We start from the raw sequence: 26,361 nt of genomic DNA, 5'->3' as shown, positions 1-26,361 counted from the left end.
ATTAGGGTAAAATCCGCCAGGGCTGTGGCGTCTGTACAAAAATCCACCAACTCCTCAGGTTAGGATTCCACCGACTCCGACTCGACTTCTCGACTCCGACTCCTCTGATTTGCAGATCATAATTTTGTTGATTGAAAGTATGTAACATGAAATTCATCTCTTAACTGCCAACGCTTAGGAATTTTAAACTACAACTGAAGTGAGAAGGATAAGGAGGTTGCCATATTTATTCCCTTTTAAACAACACCAGTTACCTGGCTAGCCGGCTGATCTTCTGCCTCTAATACTTTTAGTCAGACTAAAACTTTTCCTTGGTAAGAGAACTTGTAGAAGACAGGAACAAAACATCTATCAGGACCTAGGCAATGTGACTGTGGGTACATGAAAGAGTGATGTGCAGGTGCTCTGCTGGGGAATGAGGCTATTTTTCCTGTATTACACATTCTTCATGTACAATCAAATAAAATGTTAACATATAAAATTATTTGATTTTATGAGCGGTAGGGAGTGCATACATTTGCATAAGTCAGCATCAACGCAGAATTCTTTCCATCTCATTGACCATCTCTATGGCCTGGTGCACACCAAAAACCGCTAGCAGATCCGCAAAATGCTAGCAGATTTTGAAACGCTTTTTCTTCTTTTTCTGTAGCGTTTCAGCTAGCATTTTGCGGTTTTGTGAAGCGTTTTTTGGTGTAGTAGATTTCATGTATTGTGACAGTAAAGCTGTTACTGAACAGCTACTGTAACAAAAAACGCCTGGCAAACCGCTCTGAAGTGCCGTTTTTCAGAGCGGTTTGCGTTTTTCCTATACTTAACATTGAGGCAGAAACGCATCCGCAATCCAAAATCTGCAGCAGCCCGGGAGTATGAGTTTCTGAAAAACGCCTGCCGCTCTGGTGTGCACCAGCCCATTGAAATACATTACCCTAGCGGATCCGCACCCGCAAGCGGATCACAAACCGCAGCAGAACCGCTCTGGTGTGCACTAGGCCTATTAGAGACACAGCTACACATCAGGCTTTATTCTTACAGCATAGATGTGAATATATATTTCCTGTGTACACATCATATATACTGTACAGTCACAATCAGATATGTAAATCTGACTTTAAAGAGAACCCGAGGTGGGTTTGAAGAATATCTGCATACAGAGGCTGGATCTGCCTATACAGCCCAGCCTCTGTTGCTATCCCAAACCCCCCTAAGGTCCCCCTGCACTCTGCAATCCCTCATAAATCACAGCCACTCTGCTGACAAACAGCTTGTCAGAGCTGGCTGTGTTTATCTCTATAGTGTCAGTCTGCTGCTCTCCCCGCCTCCTGCAGAACTCCAGTCCCCGCCTGCATCACTTCCCTCCCTGCTGATTGGAGGGAAGGGACGGGGGCAGGGACTGGAGCTATGCAGGAGGTGGGGGAGCAGCTGAGACTGACACTACAGATGTAAACACAGCCTCACAGCATTGCTGTGATTTATGAGGGATTGCAGAGTGCAGGGGGACCTTAGTGGGGTTTGGGATAGCAACAGAGGCTGGGCTGTATAGGCAGATCCAGCCTCTGTATGCAGATAACATTCTTTAAACACACCTCGGGTTCTCTTTAAAAATGCAGAGACTGTTTTATTGAAGCAGCACAAGTATCCATTTTTTGATTTGTTTATTTCATTTTTGTGGCCCAAGCATAGCTTATTTATGATGACTTATCTGAGAAATAGATCATATTTTCTATTTTAATTACAGTTTAAATTCATTAGGAGTCTGAGCATTTCCTCCCGAATCCAGATACCCCAAAATTGCCCCGACTCCAAAGTCCTGAAAACCGCTTTGGGGTGAAGTGGTTAAATAAAGGCAGTACAAGTGGCGGATTATAACCCTGTATCAGCTTAATGTAATCACCCGCACACCCACTGCAATGACACCAGGACATATGGAGGGTGGGGTAGAAAATGTTGTACGCTGTACACCAACCCAGGCTCTGCAGTGCAATATGGCCACACACCAAGCATTGTATATCAGGGAGTTTGTCATTTTACTGATTTGTACCACTTGATTTCCATCTCAGCAGAAATCTGAGTGAAACAATCAAAATATTTGTTCAAGCAGTGTTGCTCAATGGCAGAGTGGAGAGAAGAATGAACACACAGCCAATACTTCTAGCCGTGGTGTGCAGCTGCCTTATTTGAAATTACAGAACAGTTGTGAGCAGAATTCAAAAAAATATATCTTCTAGCTAGTCATATATTGTACTTCTGTTCCGTACTTGAAGTTCCGCTGTGAGAGCGACTAAGCTGACACACAGGGAAATATTAAACTGGATGGGTGCGGCTCACAGAGTATAGACTCTGCATACCAACTCAAGGGCTCGTTTCCACTATTGCGGTGCGGAATCGCCTGGATTCCACCGCTGATGAAATCGCATACGGAAGCGATTCCCATGCGTTTTTTGCCACGAATTCGCATAGGTGAGGGTATATGCGATTTTAACCATATCACTGCCTGTGTGAATTTACATTGGTACCTATGCGACTTCGCAGCAAAAACGCATGGGGAAACCGCATGAGATTTCCTTATTAAATACATTGCATGCGATTCGCATGCATTCCACTCGCAGGCGAATTCAGCGGCTCATTTGTGCATTTTTTTCACTGCTGAAAAAAAAAAAACGCACCTCAACAACGCTGCAGTGGAAACAGGCCCATCCACTTGCATTACATGTGCGAATCCGCATGCGGATTCGCGATAGTGGAAACGAGCCCTAAAGCAGAGGGTAGTCTGCCAACTCTTAGTAGAACATAAATTACTGTATGAAAAAGTTCAATAGTCTACATCTCTGAAGAGCATCACTGTCTGCTTACTGCCTACATAATAACCAAAGAATGTTCAAATGTGCCACAAAGGATTGGATAACAAAATCTGTCAGCAACTTTTTGATTTCTTTATCTTATTAATCTCACACATTTTATTTGTGCTGGTTCTACTATCCTGCTGGGCGGTCTGGACGAGCTCAGCTCGTCCAGTACCGCCGGAGCCTGCCGCTCAGGCCCTGCTGGGCCGATTTGGCTCAAATAAAAAGCAGCACACGCAGCCGGCACTTTGCCAGCCGCGTGTGCTGCCTGATCGCCGCCGCTCTGCGGCGATCCGCCGCGAGCAGCGGCGAAAGAGGGTCCCCCCAGCCGCCTGAGCCCAGCGTAGCCGGAACAAAAAGTTCCGGCCAGCGCTAAGGGCTGGATCGGAGGCGGCTGACGTCAGGACGTCGGCTGACGTCGATGACGTCACTCCGCTCGTCGCTATGGCGACGATGTAAGCAAAACAAGGAAGGCCGCTCATTGCGGCCTTCCTTGTTTATTCTGGGCGCCGGAGGCGATCGGAAGAACGCCTCCGGAGCGCCCTCTAGTGGGCTTTCATGCAGCCAACTTTCAGTTGGCTGCATGAAATAGTTTTTTTTTTATTAAAAAAAAACCCTCCCGCAGCCTGCCTGGCGATCTTAATAGAATGCCAGGCAGGCTATCATAGTTTTTTTTTTAAACAAAACACCACACCATTCTGAACCTTCACATATCCCAGTTGATCCAGGGGGAAGGCAAAGAACCTTACAAGGCCTGGGCTAATTAGCCTTAACCTCCCTGGCGGTATGATTATTTCCAGATTTTATTCCAAAAGCAGTGCAATTTTTTTTTTCACAAGCTTACAGACCCTAAAAATCATACAGCTAGATAGATCTGCGGCAGCCCTGCACACATTCCACACTTCCGATGGATCCAACTCAGGATTACCGCTCTGAGCTGCCGATTTCCATCCCGAGCCTGACTCTGGGTTACCACTAAGGAGGTTAAAGCGAACCCAAACCAAACATTTTTTTAATTGAAAATATTTAGTTGCACCACTCTGACACAAAGATAAATAAACACTCCTTCAAGCCTATGAGCATTTCAGTGCATGCTTTTCACCCTCCTCTGCATAACTAGGGTTATACAGGTGGCAGCCATTAGCAATTCCTTTGCTGGACACCTTCTACTCCAGCAGTTTGCTGGATTATTTGCCGGCAATATGAAAGGGAGGGGTTCCTTCAATAAATGTAAATATTTTATATCTATCATCATGCAGCATCATGCAGCTGAAAAAAGGCTGCTATTTATTATAATTTAGAAAATAGATTTTATTTTTGATATGTTGTATTTTTAGTTTGGGTCCACTTTAAAAAGGGAAAAACTCCTTCCCAGCTCCAGATGGCAGTTAGATAAATCCCTGGATCAACTCTTCCGGGAATTACCTAATTATTATAGCAGTGGATGCCCTTCAATGCAAGGAAAGCATCCAATCCCTCCTTAGGGACTTGCTCACACTAAGGGCGCTGTTTTTTTTTTTTTGTTTTTAAAGCGCCGGCGATATATAAAATCGCCCTAAAAGCAATTGTGCAATGATTCCCTATGAGTGTTCACATATGATCGGTTCAATTCCAATCTGCTCACCAAAGGCTCTGCCTATACCATTTTCAGGGTGATTTTCCTCAATGGAAGGTATAGGGAAAATCGCAAAGTGCTTTAAAAAGAGCTTTGTATAGAGATTTCCCCAGCACTTTTATGAATAAATATTGTATTTATTCATTTCCGGCTGAAAGAGTTCATTTTTCAGTCAGGAAGTGAAAAACGGATCTCTCTGCGCTTTACAAAAAAAATCTCAACGCGCAGGTAAGTAGCAGGAGAACCTTTTTTTTTTTTTTTTTTTAAATTTAAAACGCACAAAATCACAAAATGGTGGCATTAGCGATTTATGATGTAAACAAGGACTAAATGCAGATATAGAATTTGCCATTACTATTTAGTGAGGTAATATGTTCCAGATTTTAACCACTCTCACGGTGAAAGACCCCTTTCTAAATAGATGGCAAAAGCTTTTTTTTTTATCTTGATGTACAAGTTTATTAAGGGCCCGTTTCCACTTCCGGGTGTGCAGGATCGCAGGCAAATCCCAGAAGCCGTGGCATGCATGGCTATGGGATTCCCAGCCTCCCGCGCTAAATCTGCGGGCAGTGTCGGCCGAATAGCTACGGTAAGCGATTCAGCCAGCGGCGCCATAGTTTCCTATGGCACAGTTTCCCTAGCGTGATTTGCCTGAAGGGAAACTCTGCGGATTGGGAGCGGTTTCCGCTCCAGTGGCAACGGGCCCTAAATGCATACGCCTACACAGGAGTAGGTAAGGGCAAACAAATATGGAGACATTAGTGAAAGATTGGATAACATTTTGATAATGTATCCGTAAATTAGAAGTTTTAGAATTTTTTCTTTTCAAAAGTGAATGAAAAAGTAAAGTGGATTGTAATACTGTAAACACCGTGAACTTCCTGTTTAGATTAATGATAAGCATTCACTCAAAATAAGTCAGATATGTTTACTACAAAAAGGACATAAAATACATCAGTGAAATCAAAATGACAGTTCCAGAAATCTAAAATAAGAAAATGTTAAAAATTTCCTGTGAGGCCACTTTCACACTGGTGCATTACATTGGACAATATAATCACCTTACTATATATAATCAACTGCGTCTTTAGCCTTCTTAGTCTTCCTACTAGCACATTTTATAAGCAACAGTTGATTTTATGAAGAAAGACTTTCACACCACACACTGGTACATTTCGAAGCTTGGCATATGCATCATGGTGCATTATAGCATGACTGTTGGCGGTCCCAATACAACCCGATGGAAGATTGCGTTTGCTGCATTACATCACAATACAGGGGGAAAAACAACTGTATTGGGAACTGTAGCATGAAAGTCTATAGACTTTCATGTTACCATCCGGATCGCCACTGCTGCATTTAATTGGGTCATTTCTAAGTAAACTTGCATATTTGTGCATTTGCATAAAATTTACTGTACATCCTTTGAATGTTTTGCATCTCATTTGGCAGTTCACAAGTAAATCCCATGATTTTTTTTTTTTAATTGTTCAAGTTTGTGACAGCCCTGGAAGCTCACTAGCGTTGGGGCATGCAAGCAAGTGTCTAGGTATGACTAACCCGTATAGTTTGAGGAGGAAGTTCAGACTGCCTTTACGGAGCACCTACAATGTGTTCAGACATTCATTTAATTTGTACCTTGCGGCAGTACATTTAAAATTGACAATTAAAAAGTGCAGTAGCTCACCTGTAAAAGCTAGCATTCCGAAAGCCCGCTGCCGGAGCAGTCCTTTTCGGCGCAGGAAAATTTGGGCGCAGCTGGCGCCACCCTAGACTATAAAGGGAATCACTTCTATAGCGCGCTCAGTGAGTAACATCGGCCCAGTCTTCTGATCCAAACAATTCTAATGGGACTGTTTGTGTTATTCTAACTTGCTGCATGCAGGCTTTTAAAGAGAACCCGAGGTGGCATTTCATTACGTTAGTGGGGCACAGAGGCTGGTTGGGCACACTAACACCAGCCTCTGTTGCCCCATCATGTGCCTCAAAGACCCCCCTGCTCGCCGCTATACCCCCGGCAGTGCTGGCGACACGCAGCGCATCGCCAGCACAATGTTTACCCTAGCGCTGTCTGTCAGCGCCGCTCCCCCGCATCGCCGCTACCCGCCCCTTCCCTCCCGCTGATAGGAGGGAAGGGACGCGGGCGGTTAGCGGCGATGCAGAGGAGGCGGGGGAGCGGCGCTGACAGACAGCGCTAGGGTAAACATTGTGCTGGCGACGCGCTGCGTGTCGCCAGCACTGCGGGGGCTATAGCGGCAAGCAGGGGGGGGGGGTCTTTGAGGCACACGATGGGGCAACAGAGGCTGGTGTTAGTGTGCACAACCAGCCTCTGTGCCCCACTAACGTAATGAAATGCCACCTCGTGTTCTCTTTAATGTCTATGTCCAGTCTCCATGGCAGTTCATACTCATTTTAAACGCTCATGTTATGCAACGCACCACTGTGAACCCAGCCAAGTGTTTTACAAGCTGAAGAAAATGGCAGCAAAAAACCATAAACCGTGAGTCCGACTTGCTTCTACATATGCAGCAATACCTCAATAAAATTTCATCTGCAGACTCACAGCTAATAGCGTAGTAACCAAAGTGCTCGAAATGTTCTGCTTGTGTAAAGTAAGACTTCTGCATCTAAAAATACTTCCTTGAAATTTTGATTACATGATGCAAGTTCAGGAAGTCAGCTTTCAGGCTCTGTTGGTAGGGCTGCTGCATGCACTGCACGTTGAGCAGGCATGAGGGCAGGCACAGGCTGAATATGTAACAGAAGACTGCAGGCTACAGCAACCACAGTGAGTGGTACAGGGAAGGGGTCTGGTATCTAACAAGGTATATTAGAAGGGATTTGTCTCACATTACCCAACAACAATGAGTTCTGGTTCACCATGAGCTTGCTGGTTAGTCTGTAACTCTGGGTGTTTCACGTCCTACTCCATAGAGCCACATTAATCCATGTTATGCACTAATGAGGATCAAACAATCCGAAACAGTCTGTATGCATGTTGGATTATTATGGCTCTGCACAATTAACAAGCTGACACATTGCATTCCAGCGAATCTGGAGGCGTTTAGCTTCTTGGGACGACAATGGTTAAATTGCATATTTTAGCAGTAATGCACTGGGAGACATCTCAGAGCTCACTCCAACCTGAATTATTGCAAATACTTTCTGTTTTAAGAAAGCAAACTTGTTTTCCATTACCCAGTAAAAGAGCTTATAGAAGTTTTTTTTACCAAGAGTGAAGCGTTTTTGGTAGCGTTTGCATTTTTTCATAAAAAGAGCTTGAAATACCTTAAACAAAGGGTTTAAGTGAGATATATTGATGAAACGCAAGCTAAATTAAGAAATTTAAGTCAAATCACCAATATAAAAAGGGGAGGAGTCCACAGCGTTGTAGGTTTGTTGAGGAGAGGCGACATACTAGTTTTCAGCTTAAGGCTGCTTACACACTAAGACGTTACAGGCGCACGTTAGTGCAGCCTGTAACGCTCCCCTAACGCACAGCAATGTAATACAAGTGGGCTGTTCACACAGCCCACGTTGCGTTACATGTAACGCTGCACGTTCTGCCGAAAGGGCAGCATGCTACGGCGTTACAGCGGCTTAAGCCGCGTTAGACTGTTTACACATGCGCAGTCATGTTGGGGAGGAGCGGAGAGCGGCCAGGCACATGGCTAATATTCACTGCACGTTGTGACGTGCAGTGTTTACTTCCTGGTGCGGCCGCTCTGTGCAGCGATTGGCCGGCAGGACCACGTGATGCCGCATGCGTCCAAGAGTACGCATCACGGACGCCAGAGTGAGCTGCACAACGAAGAGCACCAGGCCTTGCGTTAGGTGCACGTTATGCGACATTAACCACTTCCCGACCGCCGTATTGACAATTGGCGGCCGGGAAGTGGACCTCGCAAGGACCGCCGTATTGACACATGGCGGCGGTCCTTGTAGGGGCATGGGCGGAGCGATTGCATAATCCAAGACGCGATCCTCCGACGGCGCCCGTCTCCGCTCACCCGCCGCAACATCCCGCCGGCCATACGGAAGCGCCGGCGGGATGTTAACCCGACTATCGCTGCATACAAAGTGTATAATACACTTTGTAATGTTTACAAAGTGTATTATACAGGCTGCCTCCTGCCCTGGTGGTCCCAGTGTCCGAGGGACCACCAGGGCAGGCTGCAGCCACCCTATGTCGCACCCAAGCACACTGATTTCCCCCCCCCTGCCCCAGATCGCCCACAGCACCCCTCAGACCCCCCTGCCCACCCCCCAGACCCCTGTTTGCACCCAATCACCCCCCTAATCACCCAATCACGCCCTGTCACTGTCAACGCTATTTTTTTTTTAACCCCCCCCCTCCCCACTGCCCCCTCCTGATCACCCCCCCACCCGTGTACTGTATGCATCTATCCCCCCTGATCACCTGTCAATCACCCATCACCCCCTGTCACTGCCACCAATCAGCCCCTAACCTGCCCCTTGCGGGCAATCTGATCACCCACCCACACCGATAGATCGCCCGCAGATCCGACATCAGATCACCACCCAAGCGCAGTGTTTACATCTATTCTCTCCTCCAAACACCCACTAACTACCCATCAATCACCCATAAATCACCCCCTATCACCACCTGTCACTGTTAACCATCAGATCAGACCCTAATCTGCCCCTTGCGGGCACCCAATCACCCGCCTACACGCTCAGATTGCCCTCAGACCCCCCCTATCAATTCGCCAGTGCAATATTTACATCTGTGCTTTCCTGTAATAACCCACTGATCACCTGTCAATCACCCCCTGTCACTGCCACCCATCAATCAGCCCCTAACCTGCCCCTTGTGGGCAATCTGATCACCCACCCACACCAATAGATCGCCCGCAGATCCGACATCAGATCACCTTCCAAGTGCATTGTTTACATCTGTTCTCTCCTCCAAACACCCACTAATTACCCATCAATCACCCCCTGTCACTGCTACCCATCAGATTAGACCCCTATCTGCCCCTAGGGCACTCAATCACCCGCCCATACCCTCAGAACGCCCTCAGACCCCAGCCCTGATCACCTCGCCAGTGCATTGCTTGCATCAATTCCCCCCACTAATCACACCTTGAGACACCCATCAATCACCTCCTGTCACCCCCTAGCACACCTACCCATCAGATCAGGCCCTAATTTGCCCCGTGTGGGCTCCTGATCACTCGGCCAAACCCTCATATCCCCCTCAGACCCCCTTCCGATCACCTCCCCAGTGCATTGATTGCATCTATTTTCCCCTCTAACCACCCCCTGAGACACCCATCAATCACCTTCTGTCACCCCCCCTAGCACTCCTAGCCATCAGATCAGGCCCAATACAAGCTGTCATCTAAAAAGGCCACCCTGCTTATGACCGGTTCCACAAAATTCACCCCCTCATAGACCACCTGTCATCAAAATTTGCAGATGCTTATACCCCTGAACAGTCATTTTGAGACATTTGGTTTCCAGACTACTCACGGTTTTGGGCCCGTAAAATGCCAGGGCGGTATAGGAACCCCACAAACTGACCCCATTTTAGAAAAAAAGACAACCCAAGGTATTCCGTTAGGTGTATGAAGAGTTCATAGAAGATTTTATTTTTTGTCAAAAGTTAACGGAAATTGTTTTTTTTTCACAACGTGTCATTTTTCACGAACTTGTGACAAAAAATAAATTCTATGAACTCGCCATACACCTAACGGAATACCTTGGGGTGTCTTCTTTCTAAAATGGGGTTACTTGTGGGGTTCCTATACTGCCCTGGCATTTTAGGGGCCCTAAACCGTGAGGAGTAGTCTAGAAAACAAATGCCTCAAAATGACCTGTGATTAGGACGTTGGGCCCCTTAGCGCACCTAGGCTGCAAAAAAGTGTCACACATGTGGTATCGCCGTACTCAGGAGAAGTAGTATAATGTGTTTTGGGGTGTATTTTTTACACATACCCATGCTGGGTGGGAGAAATCTCTCTGTAAATGGACAATTGTGTGTAAAAAAAATAAATAAAAAAAAAATTGTCATTTACAGAGATATTTCTCCCACCCAGCATGGGTATGTGTAAAAATACACCCTAAAACACATTATACTACTTCTCCTGAGTACGGCGGTACCACGTATGTGGCACTTTTTTACACCCTAAGATCGCTAAGGGGCCCAAAGTCCAATGAGTACCTTTAGGATTTCACAGGTCATTTTGTTTCAAGACTACTCCTCACGGTTTAGGGCCCCTAAAATGCCAGGGCAGTTTAGGAACCCCACTAATGACCCCATTTTAGAAAGAAGACACCCCAAGGTATTCTGTTAGTAGTACGGTGAGTTCATAGAAGATTTTATTTTTGTCACAAGTTAGCAAAAATTGATTTTTATCGTTTTTTTTCATAAAGTGTCATTTTCCGCTAACTTGTGACAAAAAATAAATTCTATGAACTCACCATACTCCTAACGGAATACCTTGGGGTGTCTTTCTAAAATGGGGTCATTAGTGGGGTTCCTATACTGCCCTGGCATTTTAGGGGCCCTAAACCATGAGGAGTAGTCTTGAAACGAAATTTCTCAAAATGACCTGTGAAATCCTAAAGGTACTCATTGGACTTTGGGCCCCTTAGCGCAGTTAGGGTGCAAAAAAGTGCCACACATGTGGTATCGCCGCACTCAGGAGAAGTAGTATAATGTGTTTTGGGGTGTATTTTTACACATACCCATGCTGAGTGGGAGAAAGATCTCTGTAAATGGACAATTGTGTGTAAAAAAAAAAAAATTGTCATTTACAGAGATATTTCTCCCGCCCAGCATCGGTTTGTGTAAAAATACACCCCAAAACACATTATACTACTTCTCCTGAGTACGGCAATACCACATGTGTGGCACTTTTTTGCACCTTAACTGCGCTAAGGGGCCCAAAGTCCAATGAGCACCTTTAGGCTTTACTGGGGTGCTTAAAAATTAGCACCCCCCAAAATGCGAGGACAGTAAACACACCCCACAAATGACCCCATTTTGGAAAGTAGACCCTTCAAGGTATTCAGAGAGGGGCATGGTGAGTCCGTGGCAGATTTCATTTTTTATTTGTCGCAAGTTAGAAGAAATGGACACTTTTTTTTGGGTCACAAAGTGTCATTTTCCGCTTACTTGTGACAAAAATTAATATCTTCTATGAACTCACTATGCCTCTCAGTGAATACTTTGGGATATCTTCTTTCCAAAATGGGGTCATTTGGGAGGTATTTATACTATCCTGGAATTCTAGCCCCTCATGAAACATGTCAGTTGGTCAGAAAAGTCATAGATGCTTGAAAATGAGAAAATTCACTTTTTGCACCATACTTTTACCCAAACCAATAAATATACACTGAATGGGGTTTTTTTTATATCAAAAACATGTTTGTCCACATTTTACTTTATTTGAAAAATGTCAGCACAGAAAGTTAAAAAAATCATTTTTTTGCCAAAATTCATGTCTTTTTTGATGAATATAATAAAAAGTAAAAATCGCAGGAGCAATCAAATAGCACCAAAAGAAAGCTTTATTAGTGACAAGAAAAGGAGCCAAAATTCATTTAGGTGGTAGGTTGTATGAGCAAGCAATAAACCGTGAAAGCTGCAGTGGTCTGAATGGAAAAAAGTGGCCGGTCCTTAAAGGGAAGGTCCAAGCAAAAAAAAAAAAAAATGAGTTTCACTTACCTGGGGCTTCTACCAGCCCCATGCAGCCATCCTGTGCCCTCGTAGTCACTCACTGCTGCTCCAGTCCCCCGCTGGCAGCTTTCTGACCTCGGAGGTCAGGGCCGCATTGCGTACATTTTTACACATTCCCGCGTAAAAATGTATGCAATGTGGCCCTGACCTCCGAGGTCAGAAAGCTGCCAGCGGGGGACTGGAGCAGCAGAGAGTGACTACAAGGGCACAGGATGGCTACATGGGGCTGGTAGAAGCCCCAGGTAAGTAAAACTCATTTTTTTTTTTTGCTTGGACCTTCCCTTTAAGGGGGGTAAAGCCCACGGTCCTCAAGTGGTTAACGTAGCACCTAACGCAACGTCTTGGTGTGCAAGTAGCCTAAAAGTTTGTGGTTTTTCAAAATGTATCCAGATTTGATCTTGTTAATATGTGTAGCAGCATATATGAGACACAGGCCAAGGATACAGATATACTGGGTGCATCCCATGATTCAACAGCGGCGGAGGAAGGGACAATTTATGACTATCGTGATTTGAGGCAGCATCCAGAAAAGTTCTTTGGCTACACCACAATGTCTGTGGTCAGGTAAGGTTTGTTTGTTTTAGGTTTTACATGTAGCTATGTTAAATTTTATAGTATTAATGTGTTTGGCATTTTTGGCCCTTTCTACACACTTTGTTATAGTATATTTTAAACTTTACTCACTAAGCAATCATGTGAATGCATTTTACAAAAATAAGTACCTTTATGCTTGTTTCTGTTGTGTTAGGCATACACTGCATAAGGCCTATAGCTAAATATTAGTACCCAAAAATTAGTATAGTATATATCCATAGTAAGAAAAAAAGTCATTTTTTACAATAATCTTACGTTAAAGAGACTCCGTAACAAAAATTGCATCCTGTTTTTTATCATCCTACAAGTTCCAAAAGCTATTCTAATGTGTTCTGGCTTACTGCAGCACTTTGTACTATCACAGTCTCTGTAATAAATCAACTTATCTCTCTCTTGTCAGACTTGTCAGCCTGTGTCTGGAAGGCTGCCAAGTTTTTCAGTGTTGTGGTTCTGCTATGAACTCTCCCTTCCAGGTGCCTCTATGCACACTGCCTGTGTGTTATTTAGATTAGAGCAGCTTCTCTCTTCTCTCTTATCTTTTACAAGCTGGATAAATCATCCTCTGAGCTGGCTGGGCTTTCACATAGTTAGGAATTACAGACAAGGGCAAAGCTGTTTGCAGGAAGAAAAGAGCAGCCTGAAACTTCAGTGCATGAGAGATGCAGGGGGAAAGAAACACACAAATGATCTCTTGAGATTCAAAAGGAAGGCTGTACACAGCCTGCTTGTGTATGGATGTATTTTCTATGTGTGGACATACTGTACATCAACCTACTTCCTGTTTTGGTGGCCATTTTGTTTGTTTATAAACAAACTTTTTAAAACTGTTTTTAACCACTTTTAATGCGGCGGGGAGCGGCAAAATTGTGTCAGAGGGTAATAGGAGATGTCCCCTAACGCAGAGGTCCCCAACCTGGGGGCCGCGGCCCCCTGGGGGTCCGTGGGCAGATTTCTGGGGGGCCGCAGCGGATCTGGCCTTTCTCCCTCTCCCCCCAGCGGCCGCCGTTCCTGATACCTTATGAGCGGGCGGCCGCTTTCTTCCTTATATTCCCCATAGCCCCTCTCGCATCTCGTATTACAGCAGCGCTTGCTGTGCGACTGCTGTAAGGAGGGAAGGAGGCGGGGCAGCGTTCCCATGGTAACGGCGATCGCCGCTACAGGAAGCCGCTACCCTATTTCCTACCCTTCCTTACAGCAGCCGCGTGGGAAGCGCTGCTGTAATACGAGGTGCTGCAAGAGGAGAGGAGCTATGGGGAACATAAGGAAGCGACTGCCCGCTCGTAAGGTAACAGGAGCGGCAGCCGCGCGGGGGGAGGAGAGGACACTGGGCTAACTGTACTGGCGACACTGGGGCAGCGATACTGGGCTAACTATACTTGCTATTCGGGGCTAACTATACTTGCTATTCGGGGCTAACTATACTTGCTATTCGGGGCTAACTATACTTGCTATTCGGGGCTAACTATACTTGCTATTCGGGGCTAACTATACTTGCTATTCGGGGCTAACTATACTTGCTATTCGGGGCTGACTACACTTGCTATTCGGGGCTGACTACACTTGCTATACTGGGCTGACTATACTTGCTATACTGGGCTGACTATACTTGCTATACTGGGCTGACTGTACTAGCTATACTGGGGTAATTGTACTTGCTATAGTGTGGTAACTGTACTTGCTATACTGGGGTAACTATACTTGCTATACTGGGATAACTATACTTGCTATACTAGGCTAACTGTACTTGCTATACTAGGCTAACTGTACTTGCTATACTGGGGGCAACTACTGGCTATACTGGGGTAACTATACTTGCTATACTAGGCTAACTGTACTTGCTATACTGGGGTAACTATACTTGCTATACTAGGCTAACTGTACTTGCTATACTGGGGTAACTATACTTGCTATACTGTGGAAACTGTACTGTGGAATCTGGGAAAAAAAAAGGGGGGGCTGCTGCCGCCGACACTAGCCACGCCCACTCACCCCTCCCACCCCCGCCCCCAGGGGGGCTCCGGAGAAAATTTTGGTCGGGATAGTGGGCCCTGGGCTCAAAAAGGTTGGGGACCCCTGCCCTAACGCACTGGTATGTTTACTTTTGTGTGATTTTTAACAATACAGATTCTCTTTAAAGTCCCCTGTTACATACATTTTGAGATATAACATTGTAATGCAACAAACATTTTAAAGACAGTAATGAAACCTTTGTTGCAACTTTTTACTGTTTATTTGGTAAATTTTCCTTTTTTTTTTTTCTTTTAACCCGTGTTGTCAGCATACGTAAGAACTACCTTCCTTTTCACCAACACAAAAAAAACAGTATGTAAAAATAAACAACTGTTGAAATAACCAGCATCAGTAACTCAAATATACATTTTCACCATTGTCAGTTTTGATGCCCTTTTGGATAAGTTGAAAGATGCCCTTTAACGTGAAGATACAAATTTTCGTCGATCAATTACTCCTCATAACATTGAGGTAAGCAAAATTAGCATAAACATTTTAGCATAAAACAAAATGTCTAACAATATAAAATAAACTTTCTACTCATGTTGGGAGAGAAAAATCAGACATTGGAGTAGCATGACTGAAAGCAGGTGGAGTAGAGTCAGAAGTGCTTTGTGGCTGGTTGCGAGCTGTCAAATCAGTGTACACTGGAGTGTCAGTAGGCTTTGATGATGTTTGAAACATCTCCTTGTTCAGAATGTATAGGTGGTGACATAGGGTAATGAGGCTAGTGACCCTATGCGAGGTTTGACATATGCATAGGTGGGTAAGTAGGTGGCTCATACATACGAGGAGGATGGTAAGATGCTTGTGGGTATGGAGTATAGTGTGTTGAGGGAAGTTTGGCAAATGTTCAAATGGCTGGTTCTCATTTTGCAAAAATTTGCCTAGTGTCTCAGAAATGGCATGTCTGGCTGCCCATCTATCAGCTGGCACTTTTTGTAACAATGGCACCAAACTTAAGAGATACTGGGTGGGTGGCTCTTTTAATTGTTTAATCTCCTCCTCTCGCTTCTCCATATGACCCACCGCCTTTTCGATACAACTTATGAGCTTCTGATCGGATTCTGCCCTGCTCATACCTCTTCCTATTCTCATGCCTTGTGCTGCTACCCTCACACCTCTAGACCTAATAGTTGTGCATGCACTTGTAGTTTGTGGGCTGTGTTGTATGCGATCTGGTGTTGTACAGTCACTATCATCCGGTGTAGGTGTGTCAACATCCTGTGCACTGAGTTCTTGTCCTTCAACATCACTGTTCGTGTTGTGGCTAACAGATTTCTTCTTCTTACTCAGGCTCAGCTGGTAGGCTATGTTCAGTTCTTACGTAAGTGGGAAAAAAAAAAAAAAAAAAAAACACTTTTGGTACTACTGCTATAGGCCAGTGATCTTAAAGCGAACCTAAACTGACAATGGATGTGGATGTTTCCTTTACAAATAATAGTTGCCTGAATCTCCTGCTGAACTAGTGTCTCTAATACTTTTAGGCACAGCCCCTGAACAACCATGCAGATCAGGTGCTCTGACTGAAGTCAGACTGGATTAGCTGCATGCTTGTTTCAGGTGTGTGATTCTGCCAATTCTGCAGGCTAAGAGATCAGCAGGACTGTCAGGCAACTGGTATTGTTGCAAAGGAAGCTTCCATATTTTGTATTTGTATTTTGTTCTTTGAGAACTGCCAGACCCACTCTGATTCCTTATATTGTTTCTCCAACTCCTTTCTGTAACTATCTCGTACAGACTTCCATCTTTTCCACAGGAGAGCAACTATGAATAAAAAAAGAAAAAAAAAGGTTCTATTTTTCAGATTTCTGGCAACAGGACATTTATATGCTGCACTTTATCAATTTCTCATGGGAAGATCTACAATCCGTTACCTGGTTTTGGACACCTGCAAATTGATCTGGAAAGTACTGCAGCCAGAATGTATGCCAACTCCAGATGTAGCTATGTGGGAGGCCAACATTCAGCTGTTTTGGGAAAGAATTTCTTTAACTGCCTTGGAGCAGTGGATGGAAAGCATGAGACTGGTAATGCCTGCAGCCACTGGCAGTCTATTACAATTATAAAAATATTTTTCACTTGTGCTAATGGCTGTGGTGGATCTGGATTTCAAATTCATCTATTTTGATGTTGGTGCTTTTGGCAGTTGCCATGATTCTGTTATTTTTTAACATAGATTTGAATTGAAACTGCAAACTGGGCAAATGACTACCGCCACTAGGGCCCTGGCCTGACACAGAAGCACCACATTACCCCTGTGTGTTTGTGGGTGATGAGGCTTTTGCACCATCAGAGCATTTAAGGAGACCCTATGCTCAAAGGGATATGTCTCAAAAAAAAAAAATGGTGTTTAACAACCACCTTACCAAAGCCAGGCAAGTGGTTGAATGTGATTTTGGAATTCTGGCTAACAAATGGCACATTTATCACACTGCCCTAAAAATGCAAGCAAGTATGTGATAACTGGTGAAGGCCACTTGTGTTTTACATAACTATGTGAGAACACTAGATGGCATGAACTTGGAGAAGATCAGACCCAGTGGTCTTCAAAATGTGGCTCCTTCAACTTTACGTGGGCCTATTTCTGCAATTCAAATCAGAGAGCAACTAGCTGATTATTTTGTGTCATAACATGAAGCAATGTGATGACTGCATGGTGCAATTTAATTTTCTTAATGTCGTTAGGTGAACAATAAACGTTTCAACATATCTGTCTGTACCATTTATAATGCTCTTAACTATACTATCGCAACATAAATCATAATACATGTGCATATATAGACACATGTACCTGTTTACAATGAGAGATGTATATAGAGACATGTAATGAGACATCTAACATTATGAATTTAGGGGAGGGGGGCTGACATTTTAGGCAGAGTGCAGGAATACAGAATTAAAAGCACATCAAATTAATAAGAATCCATGAAAAACTTATTTTGCCTCCTTGGCCTGTGGTGACAAAACCTCCCTTTTGTCCCCCAGAAAGTCTTTTGCTATATTTCTCCAGATGGCAATCAGCATTTAGTGATCTTTATGTCCAGGCAATGTCCTGTCATATAGTTCTGGACTATTCTGGATCCGGTGCTAAACCAGGTAGCAAGCATCTTGCAGCAAACTTCTCTCCACTCAGCAAAGCTGACAAACAGGAAGTACACTTTGACTTGGAAAAAAAACAGCTTCTGCACAAAAACGTTTCTAAAACCGCTATATCAAGCATTTTGCGTTTTTTCCTATACTTAATATTGAAGGCAGAAACGCCTCAGAAATTCAAAAAATGCTGCAGCCCCCGAGTTTGCGTTTGTGGAAAAAACAAACCGCTCTGGTGTGCACCAGTCCATTGAAATACATTACCCAAGCTTTTTTCAAACCGCAAGTGGTTTTTTAGAAGAGCTACCGAACCGCTCTGGTGTGCACCAGCCCTAAACATATTAGTGCCTGTGTGGAACTTTAATGGGAGCCCACTTATCGGGTTCAAGCGCATTTTGCTGCATACGTTTAAGTTTTGCACTCGCCTTTTTTTCACACTTAAGAAAAAAAAAAAAAAAAAAAAAAAAAGGGGACAGCTTGCTGCTTTTTCCAAAAATGTGCGTGTTCCGCATTACGCGCAGGGATATCAGAATGCAGAGTGGTGCAAACCCAGAAAATACAAGCGAAATTGTGAAAACAAGTGCTTCCATGCCTAATGCTGGGAATACACGGTTCATTTCATCCGTGCCTTTCTCCTGTCGATCGTTTTACCCGCTCAATTCTGCAGTCGATTCTATTATCTTCCGCTCATTTTTCTTATCTTTTTCCATTCACTTGGACCAGAAATGGAGCGGCAAAAGGATCGAAAGGGAAATCTGACATGTCGGAAATTATCTAGCGAACCAACACCTCATAAACGAACCATGTATTCCCAGCATTAGGCTTTTAAAAATGCATGGATATGGTTACCAGAAAAATGCAGGAAGATCAGTTTTTGAACTTTGTTTGCTGAGTGGCGTGTACACAGAGGGTTAAGCTATTCTAACTATATGTACAGTATAGAAAAAACAAGTATGGCAACATAGAACCTGTTAAACCAGTCTATAAATACATGCTAGATAGGTAATCTTGGTAATAAGCACTGTGATGAACTGGCCTCAGCAATGTCTCCCTAAGTTACATAAGATGTAAATATAAAAGCGCAATGATCTCATATTTGCATGGAGGGGGGGGGCTGGGAATCAGAAAACCCTGCCATCACTAAAGACTGTTTGCACATGCTCAGTAATGTTGAAGAAGGCGGTCTCCCCTCCTCCACGGCCAGCCACATGGCTAATTAATATTCACTGCACTGTGGTGACTCATGGTGGGACTGTAGTGTTGTCCGGATCATGAACGAATCGTTCCATTTGATCCGGATCTTTGAGAGTCGAATCATCCGAATCACCACAATGAAACATTCGGTTCACAGTGGATGTCTGTCTGGAAGAAACATACAGAATGTACAGTGCAGGGAAAGTCCTGTCCTGCTATTCATTTCACGCAGTCTGCTTCCCTAGTAAAATTATTCAAATTATTTGGTTCAAAGATCCGGATCTTTTCAATGATCGGATTTAAGGATTCGGATCATTTGAATCGGGACTTCCTATCACTAACCTGGAGCGGCTGCTTTGAGAGCTGCATAACGCAGCTCAATCTGACGTCCAACTTCAACACCACCATGCGTTGCGTTAGGGGCACGTATGCGACCATAACGTCCCCTAAAACGCAACGTATTGGTGGGAAAGTAGCCTAAGTGCATTTACAAAAGTACAGCTATTCCACATGCCCCATCCCCCATCCACAACAGCAACCAGGCAACTCCCACATCATCCACACTTGCAGGCGCCGAGTTCCTCAGCACTGAACAGAATATAGTCTTGTCCTAAAAGGGTTTCACACTCTAATCCCTACCATTGTCTTAATATCTGTCAGTCTAGGGACAATTTAGAAGGAAGCCAATTATCTCTACATTTTTTTTCTTGGGCAGGGCTGGAGTCAGAGCAATTTTTGGGTACCTGGAGTCGGAGTCGTAAAAATGTTCTGACTCTTACAAATTTAAACTGTAATTAAAAAGAAAAAAAAAAAATATACATACACACACTAAAAATATTCAATTTCTCAGAAAATAATCATAAAAGAAATACTTGTATACACAGTAATAGCAGTGCTTAAAGGGGAACTGAAGAGAGAGGTATATGGAGGCTGTCATGTTTATTTCCTTTTAATCAATACCAGTTGCCTGGCAGCCCTGCTGGTCTATTTCTCTGCAGTAGTATCTGATTAAAACCAGAAACAAGCATGCAGCTAGTCTTGTCAGATCAGACTTATAGTCTGAACCACTGAAACACCTGATCTGCTGCATGCTTGTTCAGGGGCTATGGCTAATAGTATTAGAGGCAGAGGATCAGCAGGGCTGCCAGGCAACTGGTATTGTCTAAAAGAAAATAAACATGACAGCCTCCATATACCTCTCTCTTCAGTTCCCCTTTAATCAACAAAAATTAAAGAAACCAATCAATCAAAAAACAGTTACTTGTGCTGCTGCAATAAAGCAGTCACCATGTTTTTAAAATCAGAGGTACATATCGGATGCGTACACAGGAATCTTTTATATATAATGAGTAACATATCTGATGTTTGAATAAACCAGATGAGTAATCACTAGTATGGATAGTCAATGAGATGCAAATAATTCTATGTCGATTCAAGATTATGCAAATTTTCATAGTGCATGCATATTGAAAATAAACCAATCAAATTACACCTTTGCAGAATTTGATCCATTTTCAAGCAAAGTTTGCATAATCCTGCATCAACTCAATTTGCATCTCCTAGAGACCTTTACCAGTCACTACTACGACATCTAGCTGAGCCATTATGCAAACTACCATTCATATACGTTTAATATTTTAGTAAATATCAAAATGCTAATTTTATACGAGTTGTCTGGATCCTCCAATTCGCCCCAGAAAGTCCTCCAGTTTGGTGTACACTGTGCATGCACAACCAGGCCATCCGCCCTGTCTGTGTTCTATGCGTGCGCAGTATGCTCCCAACCACAGGAGCGCGAGTGGCTGGACTGAGTCTTCTGGCCCCGACTGGAGGACTTGCCGGAGTGAATTGCAGCACAGGAGGACAGCAAGGGAGTGATCAGCCTGGAGGAAGCCCCAAGTATGTATATTTTTTTTATTTTTATTTTTTTATTTTTTTTTTTTAAATACCCCCTCCCTGTCTCAAGTCCACTTTAAAGTCAATGGGCACTGTAAAAAAAAAAAAAAAATCCTATTAGACCTACCGGTAATGGAGTTTCTGATTGCCATCTTGGACAACCTGAGATCCGGTCCCGCCCCGGATCTGGGGAAACACAAACCCAAGAAGTTTAAAAAAACCCGCCCACCCTCCATCCTCAGTGCATCTGAAAGTATCTAAGATTAGAAACACCAAGATGAAGGGGAAAAAAAACACCTGATAGTGAATGCACTAGATCCCTGTGATCTTAAAGAGAATCTGTATTGTTAAAATCGCACAAAAGTAAACATACCAGTGTGTTAGGGGACATCTCCTATTACCCTCTGTCACAATTTCACCGCTCCCCGCCGCATTAAAAGTAGTCAAAAACAGTTTTAAAAAGTTTGTTTATAAACAAACAAAATGGCCACCAAAACAGGAAGTAGGTTGATGTACAGCATGTCCACACATAGAAAATACATCCATACACAAGCAGGCTGTATACAGCCTTACTTCTGAATCTCAAGAGATCACTTGTGTGTGTTTACCTTCTGTCCCCAGCTTCTCTCATGCACTGAACATTACAGGCTTCCTGCAGACAGCTCTACCTATGTCGTTAATTCCTCAGTATGTGACAGACCAGCTCCTTTCACAGCCTCCACAGGAGGATTTTTATCCAGCTCTCTTCTATCACTGATAAGATAGCAGAGAAGCTGCTGGCTTATGTAAATAAAACACACACTGGAGTGTGCATAGAGGAACAGTTCAACACTGAAGAACTTGGCAGCCTTCCAGACACAGGCCGACAAGTCTGACAGGGGAAAGATACATTGATTTATTACAGAGATGGTTATAGTAGAAAGAGCTACAGTAAGCCAGAATACATAAGAATAGGTTTAGGAACTTGTAGGATGGTAGAAAAAACGTTGTAATTTTTGTTACAGAGTCACTTTAACTGAAAAATGAAAGGTGCGCAGTCGAGATAGGGAAAAGGGTTATAGTCGTTGTCCCGGATGGCAATCAGAAACTCCATTACCGGTAGGTCTAATAGGAGTCTTTCTCTAATTGCCATCTGGGACAACCTGAGAGATAAACAAGAAAGTCTTTATAAACAAAAAAGACTAACCTAGGGAGGGACCACCGCCTGAAGCACCTTTCTGCCAAACGACTGATCCTGCTGAGACAGTACATCCACTCTGTAGTGTTTGATAAAAGTTGATGCACTCGCCCATGTTGCCGCTTGACATATTTGTTGAATGGTGGCTCCTGCCCTCTCAGCCCAGGATGTTGACAATGAACGGGTTGAATGAGCCTTAATGTTAGGTGGTAATGGACAATTACTATCTTCATATACTATAGATATAGTTTGTCTAATCCATCTGGCAATGGTTTGCCTAGATGCTCGCTGCCCCTTATTTTTACCCGAAAATAAGACTAACAAGCTACTTGACCTCCTGAATTCTCTTGATCTTGAAAGATATACTAGCAGAGTCCTCCTAACATCCAACCGGTGAAACTCTTCCTCCTTAGGACTAGAAGGGTTGACACAGAAAGGAGGAAGAATAATCTCCTGCGACCTATGAAACTCAGATCCTACCTTAGGAAGATATGTCGGATCTAGTCTGAGCCTGACACCATCAGGGCAAATGACGAGGAAAGGGTCTTTAACCTCCTTGGCGGTAATCCCGAGCTGAGCTCGGGGTATGCCGCCGGAGGTCGCCGCTCAGGCCCTGCTGGGCCGATTCCAAATCTGTAAAAAGCAGCACACGCAGCCGGCACTTTGCCAGCCGCGTGTGCTGCCCGATCGCCGCCGCTCCGCGGCGATCCGCCGCGTGCAGCGGCGAAAGAGGGTCCCCCCAGCCGCCCGAGCCCAGCGCAGCCGGAACAAACAGTTCCGGCCGGCGCTAGGGGCTGGATCGGGCGGCTCTGACGTCAGGACGTCGACTGACGTCCATGACGTCACTCCGCTCGTCGCCATGGCGACGAGGAAAGCGAAACAAGATAGGCCGCTCATTGCGGCCTATCTTGTTACTTTCGATTGCCGGAGGCGATCGAAAGTACGCTTCCGGAGCGCCCTCTAGTGGGCTTTCATGCAGCCAACTTTCAGTTGGCTGCATGAAATATTTTTTTTTTAATTTAAAAAAAACCCTCCCGCAGCCTCCCTGGCAAAATAAATAAACCGCCAGGGAGGTTAATGGATAATGCATGTAGATCACTTAGACGTCTAGCTGACGTAATGGCAATCAGAAATGCTAATTTTAGTGTAAGTAATTTCATCTCAATCTCCTCAATGGGTTCAAAGGGAGCCTTTATTAGCCCCTTGAGGACCAAGGACAAATTCCACTATCGAAATACTTTCTGCCTTACCGGAGTAGACCTCTAATGCTTTGAAGAAATTCTTTACCAGCTCCTCCTGTGCTAGATGTCTGTCTAACAGGATAGAAAGTGCTGAACACTGAACTTTAAGGGTACTGGGTGATAACTTCATGTCAAAGCCCTCCTGTAAGAATACTTCTTCCTGGGGTACTGGTACTATAACCTTTTTCTCTAAAAGCTTCAGAATCTCCAATTCGAGACCCCTGGCCTTCTCTGGGTCTTTTGGAAAGGGATTCACAAACTTCCTTTGTGGAGGAGGACTTGAAAACTGAAGACGATAACCCAGTTTTATAATCTGAAAAAAAAAAGATCGGGCTCTAACTTCTCCCACTCTGAACGAAAATAAATTAAGTCTCCCCCCTACTGGTAAATCGTCATTTAGAAGACTTGGGGGGTTCCGTCTCACCGAGAGTGAACCCTCCTTTACCCTTCCCTTTGGGAAAGGACCATTTTTTTCTGCACATTCCTATTTTTTGGTAGATTGGTATCCTGCTTTTTGGGTATAAAGGGTCTTTTCCCCTTAAAACCCTTCTTATTTGGGAACTGTTTCCCCTTTTCTGCTGAGCGGGATAATACTTCATCTAGGCTAGACCCAAAGAGGAGATTACCCTCAAAAGGGATAGCACATAATCTGTTCTTTGAGGTCTGGTCCCCCTCCGAGGTTATCAGCCACACTGCTCTTCTGGCAGAATTAATAAGACGTAGTACGCGCAGAAACACGAATTAGCTCGGTAACTGCATCTGCTAAAAAAGCGACAGCCTTAAAGGGACACTTGAGTCAAAAAAAAAAAAAAAAAGAGTTTTACTCACCTGGGGCTTCCAATAGCCCCCGACAGCTGTCCGGTGCCCTCGCCGTCTCCCTCCAATCCTCCTGGCCCCGCCGGCAGCCACTTCCTGTTTCGGTGACAGGAGCTGACAGGCTGGGGACGCGAGTGATTCTTCGCGTTCCTGGCCACAATAGCGCTATCTATGCTGCCATAGCATATATCATATACCATATAGCAGCATAGAGGGTGCTAATGTGTCTGGGAACGCGAAGAATCACTCGCGTCCCCAGCCTGTCAGCTCCTGTCACCGAAACAGGAAGTGGCTGCCAGCGGGGCCAGGAGGATCGGAGGGAGACTGCGAGGGCAGCGGAGAGCTTCAGGGGGCTATTGGAAGCCCTAGGTGAGTAAAACTCATTTTTTTTGTTTGACTTAAGTGTCCCTTTAACCAGTTCGGCCTATCTGGACGAGTTTCCTCGTCCAGATAGGCACTGGTGCTGCCGCCGGCTCGTGCGCGCGATCGGGCGCGCCCCCGCGCGCGCTCCCGCTGCCTGCCGCTAGCCCCCCGATCAGTGAATGGGAATATAATTCCCATTCACCGATCTAACTTCCCCGCAGAAATACCGACGCTTTCTCTCCAGAGAGCGCGGTATTTCTGCCCCCAGGAAACAACTCCTCAGCATTTTAGTTCCTAGATGCGAGCTGGTTCGCATCTAGGACTTTTTTCACTGTGGCCATCTTGTGGCCAAATAGTAAACTGCACCCACATACATTTTTTAATAAAAAAAAAACATTATTTTACATTTAAAATTAGCAGTTTCCCTCCCACACCAAAAATTACCCACATACACTTTTTTTATAAAAAAAAAAAAACAATTAAAAAAACAAAAACAACATAAATAGTTACCCAAGGGTCTGAACTTTTTAAATATGCATGTCAAGAGAATATGTTATTATATTATTTAAAGTTATAAGCTTATAAATAGTGATGGACGCAAATTGAAAAAATGCACCTTTATTTCTAAATGAAATATCGGCACCATAAATTGTGATAGGGACATCGTTTAAATGGTGTAATAACCGGGACAGATGGGCAAATAAAATACATGCGTTTTAATTACGGTAGCGTATATTAATTTCAAACTATAATGGCCAAAAACTGAGAAATAATGAATTTTTTCCGTTTTTTTCTTATTCTTCCTGTTAAAATGCATTTACAGTAAAGTGGCTCTTAGCAAAATGTATCACCCACAGAAAGCCTAATTGGTGGCGGAAAAAACAAGCTATAGATCAATTCATTGTGATAAGTAGCAATAAAGTTATAGGCGAATGAATGGGAGGTGAACGTTGCTCGGATGCATGAGATTTTCGGCACTGCGGCGCTGAACCGGTTAAGGACCACCGGCAAGGAAGCTGCATAGTCCTTAAAAGGGGCACCCTTAGAAATCTGATCGATAAGGTTATCCATCCAAATTCTAAGATTCCGAGAAACACAGGTGGCTGAAATGCCCGGAATGAAACCAAAGGCCGCTGATTCCCAAGCTCTTTTGAGAAGGGCATCAATTTTCTTATCCATAACATCCTTGAGGACACCTGCGTCCTCGAAGGAGAGATCTGAGTCCTTTGAATATTGAGACAGGGATGCATCAAGTTTAGGACATTTGGTCCATTTGTCAATCTCTGTCTGCGCAAAGGGGTACTTTCTCATTGCTGATTTGGGGATAAATAGTGGCCTTTCAGGATTTTGCCACTGGGAAGTAATTATATCCTGTAAAGTCCTATGGACAGGAAAAAAACTGCCTGTAGACTGACCCAAACCTAGATATACTTGATCTTGAGGAGAAATTTCCGGAACAGATTCCTTGATCTGTTCCGTGGTGTATACAGCCTTAAGTAACTGAGAAGATTCATCAGGAGTGAATAAAAATCTGGGAGTTTTAACCATATCATCCCTCTCTGAACCCTCTGACTGAGGCTGCTCCCCTTCTTCCTGGGATACAGACACCTCCTCCCCCTCTTCCTCTTCCTCAGCTCCTAAAACATCTGAAAAGGAGTGATGGGATGGAGCACCGGAAGAGGGCCCCGTCAGAGATTGATCAACTGGCTGTACAAAGGATTCCTTAAATTTGTCAAGAGTTTCCTGCATATTCTTGTTAACTGTATCCATAACCTCTTTAAGAATATTGGAAGTTTGGGAGGCTACAATAG

At 44.2% G+C, this 26,361-nt stretch overlaps 1 protein-coding gene across 1 annotated transcript in view; it reads right to left on the bottom strand.

The window, feature by feature from the left end:
* The window catches only part of LOC137546828 (rho-related GTP-binding protein RhoC), a 109,575-nt gene that overhangs the window by 58,467 nt on the left and 24,747 nt on the right, over positions 1 to 26,361 (bottom strand). The gene's annotated exons all lie outside the window — the stretch shown is intronic.

Source organism: Hyperolius riggenbachi, chromosome 2 (genome assembly GCF_040937935.1).
Source record: "Hyperolius riggenbachi isolate aHypRig1 chromosome 2, aHypRig1.pri, whole genome shotgun sequence".
Taxonomy (NCBI): domain Eukaryota; kingdom Metazoa; phylum Chordata; class Amphibia; order Anura; family Hyperoliidae; genus Hyperolius; species Hyperolius riggenbachi.
This window is presented reverse-complemented; position numbering and strand designations above follow the sequence as displayed.